The sequence below is a fragment of the Heterocephalus glaber genome, unplaced genomic scaffold, assembly GCF_053883595.1.
Source record: "Heterocephalus glaber isolate CG9 unplaced genomic scaffold, H.glaber_assembly_v1.0 deba00001707, whole genome shotgun sequence".
Classification (NCBI taxonomy): domain Eukaryota; kingdom Metazoa; phylum Chordata; class Mammalia; order Rodentia; family Bathyergidae; genus Heterocephalus; species Heterocephalus glaber.
The window spans coordinates 100,931-118,835 of record NW_028258427.1 but is presented as its reverse complement, the minus strand read 5'-3'; positions in this window follow the sequence as shown (position 1 = coordinate 118,835).

Here is a 17,905-nt window from a genome sequence, read left to right as displayed (position 1 = left end):
CTCAGCCTCCTGAGTGCTGGGATTACAGGCATGCACCACCACATCCCTCTCTTAAAGCTTCTTCTATTCTATAGGATTGTTCTCCTTTTTTCCTCCTTAACATTAATCATAAATCCCAATTTCATTTTGGTGTCTACACTTCTGCACAGCCCAAGTGCTGACTTTACCCCTGAATTTAGGGCATGTAGTTCAAGTGTTACCTATCCCAGCCCCCGGCTGATAGCTGATAATTGAGAATTCAGACCACAGAGAAATAAGTTGCTGAGAACTGTCAGGAAAGAAGCTGCCTTGCCCTTCTGAGGAAGCTTTAAGAACTTAAACATTCTCTGTCTGTCTCTTCCCCCTACTCTACTTCCTTTTCACCCCAATCTCATAGATAGACCAGATAGGTAGGTAGACAGATAGATAGATGATAGATAGATTTTTCTGGTAGAATGTTGGTTGCTTTTCTTTTAAGATCAGAAATAAGCCAAGAATGTTTGTTTCTATCGTCTCTATTCAACATTGTAGTGGAGGTCCTAGTCAGTGAAAATAGTGCTGGAATAATTAGATACTGATTTGGAGAAGATTTAAAAAATCTTTTTTTTTTTTTTGGTACTGGGGATCGAACTCGGGTCCTTAGCTCATGAGGCAGGTGGTGGAACCACTGAGCTAAATCCCAGGCAACAGAATTCTTAATCCCTCCTTTTACATCATACACAAATTATTCAAAAAATCAAAAATCTGAAGATAAGTGTTAAAACTATAAAATTTCTAGAAGAAACTATTTTTATGATCTGAAAAATGGTATAGTCTTCTTCCCAAAGGACACAAAAAGAAAAAAGGCATAAAAGCAAAAATTTGATATTAATATTTAAAACTTTCTTGGCAAAATACACCATTATGAAAGTAAATAGGCAGATTATCCATTGGAAAAAATACTCACAAAGCACATATAAATAATTTTTACAGAAAGTACTCTAGCCACTGAAAAACAAGCTGTCCAATAAGTTGAAGATGTTCATGCTATACTATTCTTAAGAAATATAATATAGCCCCTAGAACAGAAAAACATTCTAATAGCACTTATGATACCAGGTAAATAAGTATGTATCCCATCAAGGCAAAAAGCTTTTTCTTTAAAACCAAATCTAGCATATCATATGAAATAGAATTAGTCCCAGAAAAATCTAACTGCATTAAAATATTTTTCTCTATTCTCTTAAAGACTGAGAGAACGCAACAAGTTTCAAGGACTTTTAGACTAATAATCTACTTACCAGCCACGCATGGTGGTATACACCTACAATTCCAGCACTCTGGGAATCTGAAGCAAGAATATTGAAGTTTGAGCCCAGCCTGGGCAACTTAAGAGACTTAGCGAAGTGAGATCTTGTCTCAAAATAAAAAATTTAGAAAAGGTGAGGGATGTGGCCCTGTGTGAAGACTCTGGCTTAAATCTCTAGTACTGCAACAACAACAAAAATTAGTTTTCAAGGGAAATGTAAATCATAGCATTTCCATAAACTGCGTTAATTGTGATAGTGTAGAGTAGGACATTTTGACCGTGCTCAAAATAAATGGGCATTTCAAACTTTCATAAACCTAAAAATTTGTGGTTTATGCTAAGATTAAGAGCAACACTGGGCCAGGGATTTAGCTCAGTGGTTCTGCCGCCTGCCTCACAAGCACAAGGTCCCAAGTTTGATCCCTGGTACCAAAAAAATAAATAAAAAAAGAGCAATACTATGTCTTCCAAAGTCTAGTATTAGAATAGCAACATACATAACATCCAAAATCAACTCATGCTGAGATTTAAAAATTTTAACCATTGAAACATTTGTAGAAGTTTGCATCTTTTATAATAACTGAAATGAAACCAGGAGAAGTGGCACATGCCTATAATCCCAGAGACTCTGCTGGCTAAGGGGGAATAATAATTCTGAGTTCAATTCCAGCCCAGGAAATTTAATAAATCCTGTCTCAAAATAAAAATGACCAGCAACCAGTAGTGGTGCATGTCTGTAATTCTAGCATTCAGGAGGCTGAGCCAGGAAGATTGCCATGACTTCAAGGCCAGCCTGAACTATATAGTGAAACCCTGTCTCAAAAAAATAAAATAAAATAAAATAAAATAAAGACAAGGGGTGAGACTGTAGTTTGCCTAGCATGCATGAGGCCCTGGGTTCAGTTCCCAGTATTGTGATATATGACTAAATGACATGACAGCAGTCATTAGTACTATCAAAAGAGTTTTCTGGGGCAGGAGATGTGGCTCTGTGATGGAGTGTTTGCCTATCATGCACAAGTCCTTGGGTTCTATTATTAGCACTGCAAAAGGATTTTCTGAGCTTTATAGTGAGTTCAATGACCTTAGTGATCATGTTAGATGGCAGCATGAAAGAGCATGTTTCCTACCAAAAAATAATAGTGTTAAGAAAACCAGTATCACTAAACTTATATAATTTAAGCCATTTCTATCTGTGTGCCCCCTCCCTCATTGTAGTAAACTGCTATCTTTTTAAACATTTAAGTGAGACAGGTTCTCACTTTGTAGTGCAGGCTGACCTTGAACTCACTGTGTAGCTCAGGCTGGCCTGAAACTCACTGTGTAGCCCAGGCTGGCCTGAAACTCATGGTGATCCTTCTGCCTCACTCACTCAAGTGCTGGGATCACAGGCATGTGTCACCACACCCAGCCTAAACATTTAATTTTGGTTAGATAAAGGGTGCTGGTGAGTTCACCTCATCATTGATAAGTTAGTACCAAATTCAACATATATATAGTACTTATATATAAGGTATAATAAGTACAATAAAGAATAAGGCATTTTTCTTACACTTGAGTTCAACTTCTGGAAAGTTAAGATATGTTCAGTTTCTTTCTTTCTTTCTTTTTTCTTTTTTTTTTTGGTACCAGGGATCGAAATCAGGTCCTTTTGCATTTTCAAGGCAGGCCCTGGAACCACTGAGCTAAATCCCCGGCTCAAGATATGTTCAAATGTGACAGTAACATGCAGCAAGCTATGGAGAATCTTTCAAGTTGTGCTGAAAAACTTGGAGATTCGAGGAAGAGAATCAACACTTCAGTGTGGGAAAAGAGTAGAATCGGGGATTTCATGCCTGAAGGAGGTCACGTTTACACAGGAGGAATAGAAACAAATAGGACAATCTGCTTAACAAAAATAATAACAGCTGATACTTGTTGAGCATTAAAAGCTGATTTAGCCAAAGCTTGTGGATACTGTAATTAGGGAATTAAGGCTAACAAGTTAGCTAGATTTCTGTTGGCCTTGAACGACATGCTTAGGAGCTTGAAGCCAATTCGATGAGCAGTGGGGGGGATTAGCAGATGGTAGTGGGAAAGAGCAGCAACAGCTGGGTGAGTTAAAAGGCCACTACTGCATAGTCACAGAGGTGAGCAGAAACAAAACATTGTATTAAGGTAGGAGTGAAGAAAGGTTATTTTAGATAATTAATTGAGTTTATTGGTACATTTTAGATATACATAATGATCACATTCACCCTAGGAAATTTGTACCTGTACATGATATATCTTGATTCTTATTTATTCCCATTCTCCTGCCCTCCCTTCAACCCCTCTTCCCTTCCTTATTTACAAAATCTTTGGAAGGGAAAGGAAAAAAACAGAAAAGCAGGAAAAAAATGGAAACAAAGCTTTTGTGAAGAAGGATTTAACGCATGTTTAATTTAATAAGTGCACATCCTATCAAAGCAAAAAGCTTCTTCTCAGTTGCTGTTTCAGAAAGACCTGATGTATAAGAATAGGCCACCAGAGTAAGAAGAAGCTAAGAGAGCAAAGATAGAGAAGGACAAATTCAGCATTACACACAACACAGTTTATTAGAGGTTTACAGATAGAAGCATAAGCATGTGAGAAGAGGATCTCCCCACAATGAGGCAAGAAAAAGGTTTTTAACCCTGGAAGCTTCCATTTTCACTGTTTGCAGAAAGGGATACTTACCGGGTTTCAATGCAAAGGCAGACAGAAGTGGGCCAGTCCTGCGTTTTCTCAGAAACTGTTATCCTGAGATTTGACACAGCTGACTAGAAGAGGAGTCTTCAAAGATATTCAGAGAAGATTCACTGAAAATATAGGTACTCTGAAGTGGGGGAAATACTTACACCCTGAAACAGAACATTAATCTGAAAGATGATAGATGGAGATCAAACCAAATATCTGGATTGTTGAAAGGGGAAATGCTGCTGCCACAAGCGGTCTGCATCACCCGTGCCCCTGCTCCTCCTCAGAGCAGCCAACCTGAGATCATCCCAGAGAGCCCCAGGGAACAAATGAGTTTGTAAAGGAGAGGTCTGTGGGCAGACTCCGCATATTTCAGTCCCACCAATCTGCATCTTTTGACTGGGGGAGTTGAGGCCATTAACATTGAGCGATATTACCGAAAGATACTGACTTATTCCTGTCATTGAATTTTTTTCTGTTGAGGACTCCATTTTTCTGGGGTTTTTAAAATTTATTTCTTTGCCTGGATGACTTCATTCCATCTGAATTTTGTGCTTTTTTTTCTTTGTCTAGGATATTCTTGATTTTTTTTGGAGTGCTCGTTTGGTGTGAATGTATCTCTTAAGGTTTTGTTTGTGGTTTTGGTATAGTTTTTTTTTTTTTAATGGAATGCATAGATTCAGAAAAAGCTTTTGACAAAATACAGCACCCTTTCATAAAAACCCTGAAGACAACAGGAATAGGACTTTACTCCCATCTGATAAAAGCCATTTATGACAAACCAATAGCCAGCATCATATTAAATGGGGAAAAACTGAAAACTTTCTCTCTAAAATTAAGAACAAAACAAGAATGCCCACTATCGCCACTCCTGTTCAACATAGTATTTGAAATACAACCCAGAGAAATCAGACAACAAAAAGAAATAAAATGGATACATATTTAAAAAGGAAGAAATCGTTATCATTATTTGCAGATAACATGATAATCTGCATAGAAGACATAAAAAATTCCACCGAATGACTTCTAGAACTAACCCAATTCAGCAATGTAGCAAGATACAAAATCAACACACAAAAACCAGTACCATTCCTATACACCAATAATAAACTCACTGAGAAAGGAAAACAATAGGGACAATTAGGACAAGAATAGTACTCACAACAGCATCAAGAAAAATTGCTTAGGAATTAAACTAACCAAGGAAATGAAAGTGAGCCTGAAAATGGTTTCTGAGTAAAAAAGGTTTTTCCTGCGGCTAGCTGACCTAACTGACAAAAAGCCATCCCCACCTCATACCCCCTCCCACACCTAACACACGTTCTCCTTCATTGTCCTTTGTTCTCAGGAAGTGTCTGTATCCAGTGTACTTTTCTATCAAATCATGTAAACTAAATGTAACTTCCTCAACCAATAAACTGATGATAAATGCCTTGCTTCTGTATCGCCCCCCCCCCCCTTAACCCATATAAATTCTGTTCACTGCCAGCTCCTGGCTGATTGCTTTGTGAAGAAATCCCTGATCAGTCCTTCCATCAGTCTCCCTGTGTAATAAACTTGCCTCCAACCTTTGGGTGCATTCTTGACTCTTCTTGGTCTGATCTTGCCATACCACTAAGAGCTGCCACACTGTGGACTGTAAGTCTGCCATTACAAAAGAACTCTCCAACAAAAACTGCATACTCAGAAGAAAGAGATGAAAGAGGATATCAGAAAATGCAAAGATATCTCCTGTTCCTGGATAGGCAGAACCAATATTGTCAAAATGGCCACACTTTCAAAACTGATACTGTATATAGATTTAACACAATCCCAATCAAAATACCTACAACAGAACTAGAAGTTCTCTAGTTCCTCACAGAACTAGAAAAGACAATCCTGAAATGTACATGGAACCAGAAGAGACTCAGAGTAGCAAAAGCAATCCTGGGCAACAAAAACAAAGCAGGGCAACAAAAACAAAGCAGGGCAACAAATCCTGGGCAACAAAAACATAGCAATACCTGACTTCAAGTAATACTACAAGGCTACAATGATAAAAACAGCATGATATTGACATTAAAACAGATGCATGGATCAATGAAACAGTAGATAGGTTGCAGAAACAAGCCCTGACAACATTCAGCTATTTGAACTTTGACAAAGGGGCCAAAAACATAGCCTCATTAGCAAATGGTGCTGGGAAAATTAGCTATCCACATGCAGAATACTGAAGCAAGACCTGTACCTCTTACTGATCAAAATGGTTCAAAGATCTAAATATTAAAACAAAAACACTTAACCTACTGAAAGAAAAGTAGACAAAACTCTTGAAGCAGGCAAAGACCTTCTGAATGGAATTCCAATTCACAAGAAATAGCAGCTAGAATCAAATAAATCTGCACCGCAAAGGAAACAACCAACAGAGTGAAGAGTCAGTCCACAGAATGGGAAATAATTTGCCAGCTACACCTCAGACAGAAGAATAATATCTAGGATAAATAAAGAGCTAAAAAATGAGACTGCCAAAATAAAGACCCAATCAAAAAATGGGCAACTGAGATGAACAGACACCTCTCAGAACAAGAAATACAAATAGCCAATGAATACATGAAAAATGTTCAGTATCTCTGGCCACTACTAGAGAAATGCAAATTAAAACAGCACAGAGATTTCATTTTAGTCCAGAAAGAATAGGAATCATCAAGAAATCAAATAACAACAAATGCTGGCATGGCTGCAGTGAAAAAAAGGAACGCTTCTACCTGGATGGCCAGAGTGTAAATTAGTACTACCATTATGGATATCAGTATGGAGATGTCTCAAAAAACTAAAAATAGAAATTCCATTTAATCCAGATATTCCCCCTTCTAGGTATCCTCTTCAAAGAGTTAAGACATCATATTATAGCAATACATGAATATTAATGAATATAGTAGCACAATTCATAATAGCTAAATCTTAGAAACAGCCTATATGTGCATCAAGATGAATGGCTAAAGAAAATGCGGTTTCTACACAAAATGGAATACTGCTTGGTTATAAAGAAGGACAAATTGGAGACCTTTATAGGAAAATGGACACCCTGAAAACAGTATCAAGTGAAATAAATCAGACACATAAGCTTAAATAATGTATGGTTTCTTTCACTTGAGTAACCCAAAGTACAAATAATGAGCAAAATAAAAGACTGATGAAAGGAAACAGGGAAATAGATGTTATGGAAGAGGACTAAGAGACTGAGGTTGAAGAGGAGGAGGGAAGAGGATGGAGATGTTAAAAAATATAAGATGTGTCATGTACATGTACTAACTACCCACCACGAATGTAATCATTATATGTCACAAACATGAACTAAACTAATAATGATAATAAAAATGGGGGAAGGGAATTTAGAGATAGAGTGAGGAGGGTGGGGAGGGGAAGGAAGATAAAAAGAATCAAGAGGGGTTGGGGATTTAGCTCAGTGGTTTCGCTGCCTGCTGCGCAAGTGCAAGGACCTGAGTTCGATCCCTGGTACCTAAAAAAAAAAAAAAAAAAAAGAATCAAGATATGTTAAGTACATGTATCTACTTTCTAAGATAAATGTAAACATCATGTACAGTGAACATGTATTAATAAAAATAAAAGTTTTATTCTAGCTTGAAAAGAAACTGTTAACATGTCAAAATGTCAGTTAAACAGTCAGGAGCTTGGGAATGTAGTGCAATGGTAGTACACTTGCCTAATATTTGAGGCTCTGGGCTTCATCTTCAGCAACGCAAAAGAAAATAAATATACACATAAATAAAAGTATCAGAGCAGATGTTGGAAAGAAGGAAGGGGGAAGAGAGAGAGAGAAAAGAGAGAGAAGCATGAGAGAGAGAATGAAATTTGAGTCAGAGTGTCAATGGCAGGGACAAAACACTTGGCTCTCTCAACAACTTTGTTCATCCTGTAGATTCTGGAATTCATGCCAGAGTCACCTGGTGGACAAAACGGCTTCTATAACAAAGACAGCTACAGTCAGGTCAAGCTTAATCCCCACAATTACCCATGACAAATTGATTTATTTTTTTCTTCAAAACAAAAGAGGAGTGGAAAAGTATAAGGTCTAATTTCCCAGGGCTGAGTGGTTTGGGGCTATGGAGTAGAGATCTGGACATTCTGGTGCTGATCTTTGATTACAAAAAAACTGATTCATCAAAGTCTCTGATTTTAAGTTTAATCATCTATAAACTGAGAGTTATTAATCAAAACTTTTTCAGTTTCAAGTGACAGAAATTCAGTTTTAGCTACCTCATATTTAATAAAGGACTTATTAATACAGTTAGATGACTTGTGACACCAAGAGCAGGGGGCACCGTCAGAAACTGCTCTTTCTGATCTCTGCCAGAGTTATTTTCTTACTGGACAACTTAAAATATTTTACTTCCTGTCTCAGAATTTCTGTGGTACTCATTGTCCACAAGTTCAAGTCAAACTCCTAAGCATGTTATTCAAAGTTTAAGGCAATCTGTTCTCAACTTTTTCAGTCTTATTTTAATAATTCCCTGCATTTGTTGAGCCCTTACTGCATGCTGAAATTGGTTTTGTAGGGAACAGCTGGATTAAAATTCTTTAGCTTGCCCCTACTAACCTTGTATCTTGGAAAAACTTCCTCAACTGTAGAAGCTTCCATTTTTATCATTTGCAAAGGGGGCATAATAACAGTTGGGTATTTCCTCTGTTTCATTCTGTATTTCATGGTGGGAAACATGATCTTTTACAGCTTTTCTTGATGGCCAGTTCTTAGATTAGGGAGTAGAGTCAAACTATTTAAATAGGCTTCCCTCTCAGGAAACGTACATGGGACATGCAGTTGCCCAAAACGTAAGAGCTGAAACATGAAATAATTTAGCCTGTAGTGGACTAGGCCAGAGGAATGAATGATTAAAATCATGAAGGGAAAGAGTGATGAAAATATAGGGGTTCTGTAAACTTTTGTAATGCTATAAATTCTGTTAAATTGGGAATTGTTTATTTTCTGCTAAGACCATTGAAAAATTGAGCTTTGGCCGGGGGAGGGGATATACTCATGGGTCCTTTGATTTTACAGAACACAGAACTTAGTCTGTCTATAAATTATTTAATACATTAAACATTTAATTAAATGTTCAAAAAGAAAAGATGGTCCCCTAAATAACCTTAATGTTTAAAAAAAATTAGTCATTAAAAGATCTGTTGTGATATTTGGTGTATATTTTTCTTCAGTTTCAGACATGAATTGCAATGCATATCATTCCTTTTTAAAATTTGTATTATGCCATTATTTCTAAGTCTAATGGATTTTTCAACACTGTGCCTGCCTGCCAGTGTACCTCCAAAATCACCTGTAAGTGTCCAAATGAACTTAAATTGCTGGCCATAATTTTGATCATGCCTTCTTTTCTCCTTTCTTGAACAAAAAAAGGTGTTATTTTGACAGTTAGGCTTAACATATTATGTTGGAGATTATTCATTCAACTATTATATGTTTAGGTGCCACTTAAATTTATTTTATTATACCATCAATAGCTGATTAAAAATATATCTAGAAAATAATAATAGTAATTATTATTATAATAATAATCTCAAATATTTCTAGAAAAAAAAATCATGAAGGGCCCTGTGAGGCAAAAGCATGTAAGCCCTGGACTGTATGTTTAAAGATTAAGGAAGCCCTACAGGGCAAAACCATATAGGCCCTGAACACAATGTGCTGAAAACAGTGCAGGCTAAAAACAACAAGATTTTTAGACTAGTAAAGCATGTTGTGTCCAGCCACATCTTTCCCCTTGCCCTCATAACCTCTTGGCCTTGATACAACTTCTCATCCAAACTATTTTTCTTCTGTTTTTTCTCTCTTGCATTAATATTCTAAATAAAAGCCAAAGAGCTCTCGGTTCAGAGCTGCTCCCTTGAGACTCACTCACGATGGGGCTTTCATCAGGACAGTCCCTCTGGGTCTCTTGGTGTTTGGACCAAGTCTCATGCATGAGTAATCTTTTCATCCTCCATGGTGCCATGGTCACACACCACAACATTGGCCAACACAGAGAATAAGAGACTTACTTATTCAATTTCCAAAGTCCATGTCTATGAAATAGCATCCTTATGTAGCTCATCCTTAAAGTCTATTCTATGGAAATAGTCTGCCAATTTGTTATTGTTTTGGTTTCTTTGTTTGTCTGTCTTTGCGCTTATATCTTGGATCCTTCTTCATTTTTAACACTACCAGAACCCCAGTAATTCTCAATTAATGGAATACCTCAGCACTTGTTGCTTTTAGCAAAAATTAAACTGATCTAACAAAAGCTGTGGTGTCTTCTACCTTCCAGAATAGCCACTTAGGAATGCCATATATCCCATAATCGTCTTGACCCAGATCATCTGGGAGAGGGTTAAGACCTCTTGGTCAGCCCTCCCATTTGAGCCTTAGAGGTTCAGGAACTCATGTTATCAAGGAAGGAGTAATTTTTTCCAGCTTTATTTCAGCTGGACACATGTCACAGCTCAAAAGTATTTTATTTAATCTTAGTTATTAAACTCAGGACCTTCAAATTGAACTATATTCCCAGACCATTTTATTTTATTTTTTTATTAAATTCTTTTATTGGTACATTGTAGGTATACAACACAATTACATTTCTCATTGGGAATTGTACCTTTACATAATGCATCTTAGTTCTTATTTTTTCCCCATTCCTAGCCCTCCCTTCACGCCCTCCACCCTTCCCTATTTACAAAGACTTTATTTCCATTTTTTCCATTTCTCATCATTTTTCCTTTCCCTTCTTTCCTTTCCCCTGCCCGTCCCACTACTCCTACCCCTTTGGACCTTTTCTTCCTATTTTACATTTTTGATTATTCATTCTAATCATTGGTACATTTTAGGTATACAATATAATGACATTCATCATTGGAAATTTGCACCTTTACATAGTCTCTCTTGGTTCTTATTTTTCACCCTTGCCCAGCCCTCCCTTCAACCCCTCTATTCCTCCCTATTTACAAAGATTTTGTTCCTATTTTTCCATTTGCTCATAATAATCCCCTTCCCTTCTATTCTTTCCTCTAGCCCTCCCACTTCCTTCCCCTTTGCCCCTTTTCTTCCTATTTCACATGACCTATTATACATTTAGTCCTTATTTACACTTTCAGTTTCTCACACCAGAGAAACTATTCAGAATTTATTCATATGTGTCCTATTTATTTCACTTAAGAGTATCGCCTCAATGTGCATTCACTTAGCTATAAATGTCTCTAATTTCTCATTTTTTATGGCTAAGTAGTACTCCATTTTATTAAAAAAACACATTTTCTTTATCCAGTCTCCAGTTGATGGGCATTTGGACTGTTTCCAAGTTTTAGCTATCACAAACTGCTGCTATGAACATGGGTGCACATATATCACTGTGGTATGATTCTTTTAATTCTTTGGGGAAGATCTCCAGCAGTAGAATAGCAGGGTCAAATGGGACTTCCAGTCCTAGTTCTTTGAGGTATCTCCATACTGATTTGCACAGTGCTTGCACCAGTCAACACTCCCACCAGCAGTGGAGCAGGGTTCGTCTTTCCCCACAGCCCCGCCAGCATTTGTTATTGGTTGATTTCATGATAGCAGCCTTTCTTTCTGGAGTGAAGTGGAATCTCAGCATTGTTTTCATTTGCATCTCTCGATTGACCAGCGATGTTGAACATTTTTTCATGTATTTATTTGTTATTTCTACTTCTTTGTCTGAGAAATGTCTGTTCATTTCAGATGCCCATTTTCAGATTGGGTCTTTAAATTTGGGAGGTCTGATCTTTTTAAGTTCTTTATAGATTTGAGATAGTAGACCTTTGTCTGAGGAAGAGCAGGTGAAGATTTTTTCCCACATTGTGGGGTGTCTCTTCACACTGCTGGTGGTTTCTCTTGCTGTGCAGAAGCCTTTTAATAAGAAGAGATCCCACTTGTTGATTGTTTGTGCTAGTTCATGGGCAACTGAGGTTTTGTTCATAAAATCTTTTCCTACATCGATGTCTTCAAGGGTTCGACCTAACCTCTGTTCCAACTGGTTCAGAGTTTTTATTTTAATATTTAGATCTTTAATCCATTTTGATTTTAGTTTAGCACATGGTGAGAGATATAGGTCTAGTTTTAATCTTTGGCAAGTTGAAGCCTAATTTTTCCAGCACCATTTATTAAAGAGGCTATCTTTCCTTCAGTGAGGGTGTTTGGCTCCTTTGTCAAAGATGAGATGGCTGAATGTGTCTGGCGTTGTTTCTGCATCTTCTAATCTATTCCACTGGTCCTCAGGTCTGTTTCTTTGCCAGTACCATGCTGTTTTGATCACAGTAGCTTTGTAGTAGAGTTGCAGGTTGGGGATTGTGATACCCCCTGCCATGTCTCTGTTACCTAGAATTGCTTTTGCTATTCTGGGCTTCTTCTTGTTTGAAATGGATTTTTGGATTGTTTTCTCAAGGTCCATGAAGTATGCTGCTGGGATCTCAATTGGAATTGCATTAAATCTATATAGCAGTTTTGGAAGTATGGCCATTTGCACTATATTAATCCTTTCTACCCAGGAGCAGGGGATGTCTGTCCATTTTCTGATATCATCTTCAATCTCTTTTTTCAGAGTGCCATAGTTTTCAGAGAAGAGGTCTTTGATTTCTTTCATTAGGATGATTCCTAGGTATTTCAGTTTTTTGGATGCTATTGTGAAAGGAATTATTTGCCCTATTTCTCTCTCAGTGAGTCTGTCATTGGTGTAGAGGAAAGCTACTGATTTTTGTGTGTTGACCTTGTAACCAGCTACTTGACTGAACTTGGTTATTAAGTCTAGAAGACTTTTGGTGGAGTTCTTGGGGTCTTCTATATAGAGTATCATGTCATCTGCAAATAATGACAATTTGACTTCTTCATTTCCTATCTTTATTCCTTTTATTTCTTTCTCTTGTCTAATTGCTGTGGCTGTTTCCAGAACTATATTGAACAAGAGTGGTGATAGTGGACATCCTTGCCTTGTTCCTGATTTTAGTGTGAAGGATTTCAGTTTTTGAGCATTTAGTATGATACTGGCAGTTGGTTTTTCATAGATGGCTTCTATCAGTTTGAGGTAGAGACCGTCTATTCCAATTTTTTGTAGGGTTTTTATCATAAATGCATGTTGGATTTTGTCAAATGCTTTTTCTGCATCTATGGAGATAATCATATGGTTTTTGTCCTTGGCTCTATTGATATAGTGTATTACATTGATTGATTTGCATATATTGAACCATCCCTGCATCCCTGGGATGAATCCCACTTGATCAAGGTATATGATCTTCTGCATTCTGTTTGCCATTATCTTATTAAGGATTTTTACATCTATGTTCATTAGTGAGATTGGCCTATAGTAATCCTTTTTGGTTGGGTCTTTCTCTGCTTTGGGGATCAAGGTGATGCTTGTTTCCAGGAATGAATTTGGGAGTATTGCTTCCCTTTCAATTTCATTGAAGGGTTTAAAGAGTAGTGGCAGCAGTTCCTCTCTAAATGTCTTGTAGAATTCAGCAGTGAAGCCATCAGGGCCCGGGCTTTTCTTAGTTGATAAGTTTTTAATTACATTTTCAATTTCATTGGTTGATATTGGGTTGTTCAGAGTTTTTAGGTCTTCTTCATTCAACTTTGGTAATTCATATGTATCTGGGAATCTGTCCATTTCTTCTGTGTTGTCCATCTTATTGGCTTATAGGTTCTGGAAGTAGGTATTGATGATCCTCTGGATTTCTGTTGGGTCTGTTGTAATTTCACCCTTTTCATTCCTAATTGCATGGATTTGGGCCTTTTCTTTCCTTTTTCTGACAAGGTTGGCTAAAGGTTTGTCAATTTTGTTGATTCTTTTGAAGAACCAACTCTTGGATTCATTGGTTTTTTGTATCTTTCTCTTAGTCTCCATTGCATTGATTTCTCCTCTGATCTTTATAATTTCCTCCCTTGTATGAGCTTTGGGATTGTCCTGCTCTTCTTTTTCTAGAAGCTTGAGGTTCAGCATCAGATTGTTTAATTGGGTTTGTTCTGTTTTCCTAATATGCATATTCACTGCTATGAATTTCCCTCGTAAGACTGCTTTCATTGTGTCCCATAGATTCTGATATGTTGTATTGTCATTGTCATTTAATTGAAGGAACTGTCTGATTTCTTCTTTAATTTCCTCTGTGACCCATTGGTTATTCAGAAGTGTGTTGTTCAATTTCCACGTGTTTATGAAATTTTTTGAGTTTCTTTTGCTATGGATCTCCAATTTCATTGCACTATGGTCTGATAATATACAGGGGATAACTTCAATTCCTTTGCACTTACTTAAACATGTTCTATGTGTGAGTGTGTGGTCAATTTTGGAGAATGACCCATATGCAGCTGAGAAGAATGTGTATTCTGATTTTGTGGGGTGGAAGACTCTGTAAACATCTGTTAAGTTCATTTGTTCAGGAGTTTGATTGAGTTCTAGTATTTCATTACTTCTTTTTAGTCTAGTTGATCTATCTATTTGTGACAGAGGGGTGTGGAGGTCCCCCACTACAATTGTATTAGTGTATATATGACTTTTCATGTCTGTTAGTATTTTTTTATATAGTTGGGCACACTAGTGTTTGGTGCATAGATATTTATGATTGTCATCTCTTCCTCTTGGATTCTTCTCTTTACAAGGATGTAGTGTCCTTCTTCATCTCTCTTAATCAGTGTTGGTTTGAAATCTACTTGATCTGCAAAGAGGATAGCTACTCCTGCTTTTTTTTCGGGTTCCTGTCGCATGGAGTATCGTTTTTCACCCTTTAACTTTCAGTCTATGAGTTTCCTTTTGAATGAAGTGTGTTTCTTGTATGCAGCATATTGTTGGATTTTGCTTCTTGACCCATTCTGCCAGTCTATTTCTTTTGATTGGTGAATTGAGACCATTAACATTGATGGTTATAACTGAAATGTATTGACTTGTCATTGCCATGACTTTTTCTTTTTGTTGGGTTCTCCCCCTTTCCATTTAATTTCTTGTCATGCCAGATGGGTTCATTCTGCTTTGCTTCCTGGGGTTGTGATCCTCAATGTCTGTTCCCAGGATATTGTGTAAAATTCTTTGGAGTGTTGGTTTGGTATTCACAAAGTTCCTAAGGTGCTCTTTGTCATGAAAGTATCTCATTTCTCCATCCATTTTGAAAGATAGTTTTGCAGGGTCCATCAATCTGGGTTGGAGGCTGTTTTCTTTTAGGGCTTGGAATATGTCACTCCAAGCTCTTCTTGCCTTGATGGTTTGTGTTGAGAAGTCTGCTGTGATTCTGATTGGCTTTCTTTTGTATGTGATTTGTTTCTTTTCTCTGACTGCTTGGAGAACTTTGTTCTTCTTTTGTGTTTCTGGAATCTTAACAATTATATTCCTATGTGTAGATTTTTTTAAATCAAGGCTATTTGGAGTCCTATATGCCTCACTTATCTGTATGTCAAGCTCTTTTCCCCTGCTTGGGAAGTTTTCTGCCATCATTTCTGTGAAGAGATTTTTTATGTCATCTGCACTTTCTCCTGTTTCTTCATTGAGCCCAATCAGTCTTATGTTATTCTTCTTTGCATCATCTAGCAGCTGCTGGATTGATTTCTCATGCTCCCATATAATTTTGAAGCAATTTTTCTTTTCCTGGTCACTAATTGCAATCTTATCTTCTATACCTGAAATTCTGTCCTCACATTGGCTCATTCTGCTGTGTAGACTTTCAGTGGAGTTTTTCATGTCCTGGAAATCTATTTGCATCTGTTTTATGGATTCCATTTGTTTCTTATGTTGGGATTCCATCATGTTCCTGAGCTCCTCTCTAGATTTATTAATCATGTCTTGCACTAGGGGCACAATTTCTCCTGTTATCTGAGAAATTATTTCTGATTTCATTTTTTCCAGATCCCCTTTTGTTGCCAGTTCAGTGGGTCCAGGTGGTTGAGTATCAGAGGGTTCCATCTCATTTCCCTTTGGGGTTGCTGTAGGTGATCTGGAAGTCTGATTTTGGACTTATTTATGTGTTTTCTCATTTTGACTGGGTGGGGGGCTGTTAGCGCCTGCATGGATTACCTCCTCTGAGCTGGGAGAGGTGGGACAGGGGCTGGGAGCAGGGGTAGGGATGGTAACCCAAACACCCTTTCCTGTGGGCTGGGAGCAGCCAGAGAAGCCCCTTCCTCTGGTCCAGGAGCATTGGGATGGTGGCTCAGAAGCCCCTACCTCTGGGCCGGGAACAGCGGGACTCAGTACCTTGGTCTGGTGGTCTGGCGTCCTCTGCGTCTTTGTAGTGTGGAACCAGGTGGCTGCCTGTCTGCAGCGTGGTGATTTGGCATCTTCCGCGCGACTCAGGACCTGGGTAGGGCGTGCAGAGACCTCCCTGTCTGCAGGGGGCTGATTGGGCGTGTTCTGTGAGACCAGACCATTTTATTTTTAATTTTGAGACCGGATCACTCTAAGGTGCTAAACTGCCCAAGCTGAACTCAAACTTATGATCCTGCTACCTTAACCTCCTAGATGCTGAGATTATAAACCTGTGCCACCACACAGGCTTCAGTTCTATCTTAATTAACCATAGATTTCTGTGCTCAAACCCAAGCCTTATCTAATCCCACACTTCTGGTTTAGCCCTGACATTTCAGCATTTCAGGGACTAGTTCTTCAGAACTTCATCCATGGCTTACTATGCCTATAGCATTCACAAGGGCAGGGCTTGACTTCATGTAGTACTTCATACTGCTCTGTTCCAGGTGCTACTCTAGGTACTGGGGATATAATATTAAGTGAGACATATAATATCTATACCCTCATTGATGTACATTCTAGTAGGTAAAACATAAAATAAAGAAAGATAAATAATATAATATCAGCTTTAAAAAAAAAGGGGGCAGCTGGGGATGTACCTCACTGGCACCATGCCTGCATGGCAAGCACAGGGTCCTGAGTTCGATCCCCAGTATGGTGAAGGGGGTGGGGGAGGCAAAAGGAACCACAAGTATAAAAGTCATAAAGTGGGAGGGAACTTGGAGGTTTTGAAGAACAATGAAAAGCCAAGTTAGGATAGAGTGAGCCTGGTGAAATAAGGTCAAAGAGATATTAGGGTAGGTAAGAGAGAAGAAACCAAGGTAAGTAGAAAGAAGACAAGAAAAATCATAATTTTTAAATTGTACTTTTAAGAAAAACTGTAGCCTCAGGACACAATTAAACTTAACTTCTGTTACAAAGACTTTTTCCTTTTCAAGAGACTCACTCCAAAGAAAAACAATTCCTAAGCCTGTGAACTGAGCCCATGCTTTTCATCTGTATTTCAGCCTCTACTTTTTCTCCAACAGACTTCTATCCTCAAGGAAACAGCACTAATAAGGGGAAAGCATATTTTTAGACTTCAAACACACACATAAATGCCTTGCTTTCTCACCTAGCCCAGCAAATGGGTAACCTGACAGACACTAGAAATACATACTCTAAATATCTTGAGGACATCCCAAGACCTCATGAATACTCATAGTCCCAGACCGCAGTGCATCTCACCCCATGAGCACCTGCACTCTTTCTGAGGGTATACTTCTTTGTGCATAATAAACATTTCTATGCCTCTCCCTGATGCATCCAGCAATTTTTACCTGTGCCATAAGTCATTGAAACCACAATCAAATGGGTGGGGTTAGTTGAAGTCCCAACTTCTTCTTTGAGGGACCTCATCAGAGCCTGTCTCATGACAGAATCATAGTCGGATGAAACACCAAATTATCTGAGCCAGTGGAGTGTGTAATCCAATGTGTACTTCAAAAAATATAACCTGAGCTACTGAGTAGAGAACAAGCTGTAATGGATACAAAAGTGCAAGTTGGACAACAGATAAGAGGTCATTGCAGTAATGCAGTAAAGGATGGCTCAGTAATGCCTTGACCCAGAATTGTTTTAATAAAATGGTGATGTGATGGCTTTTGAGACTTCGCTGATA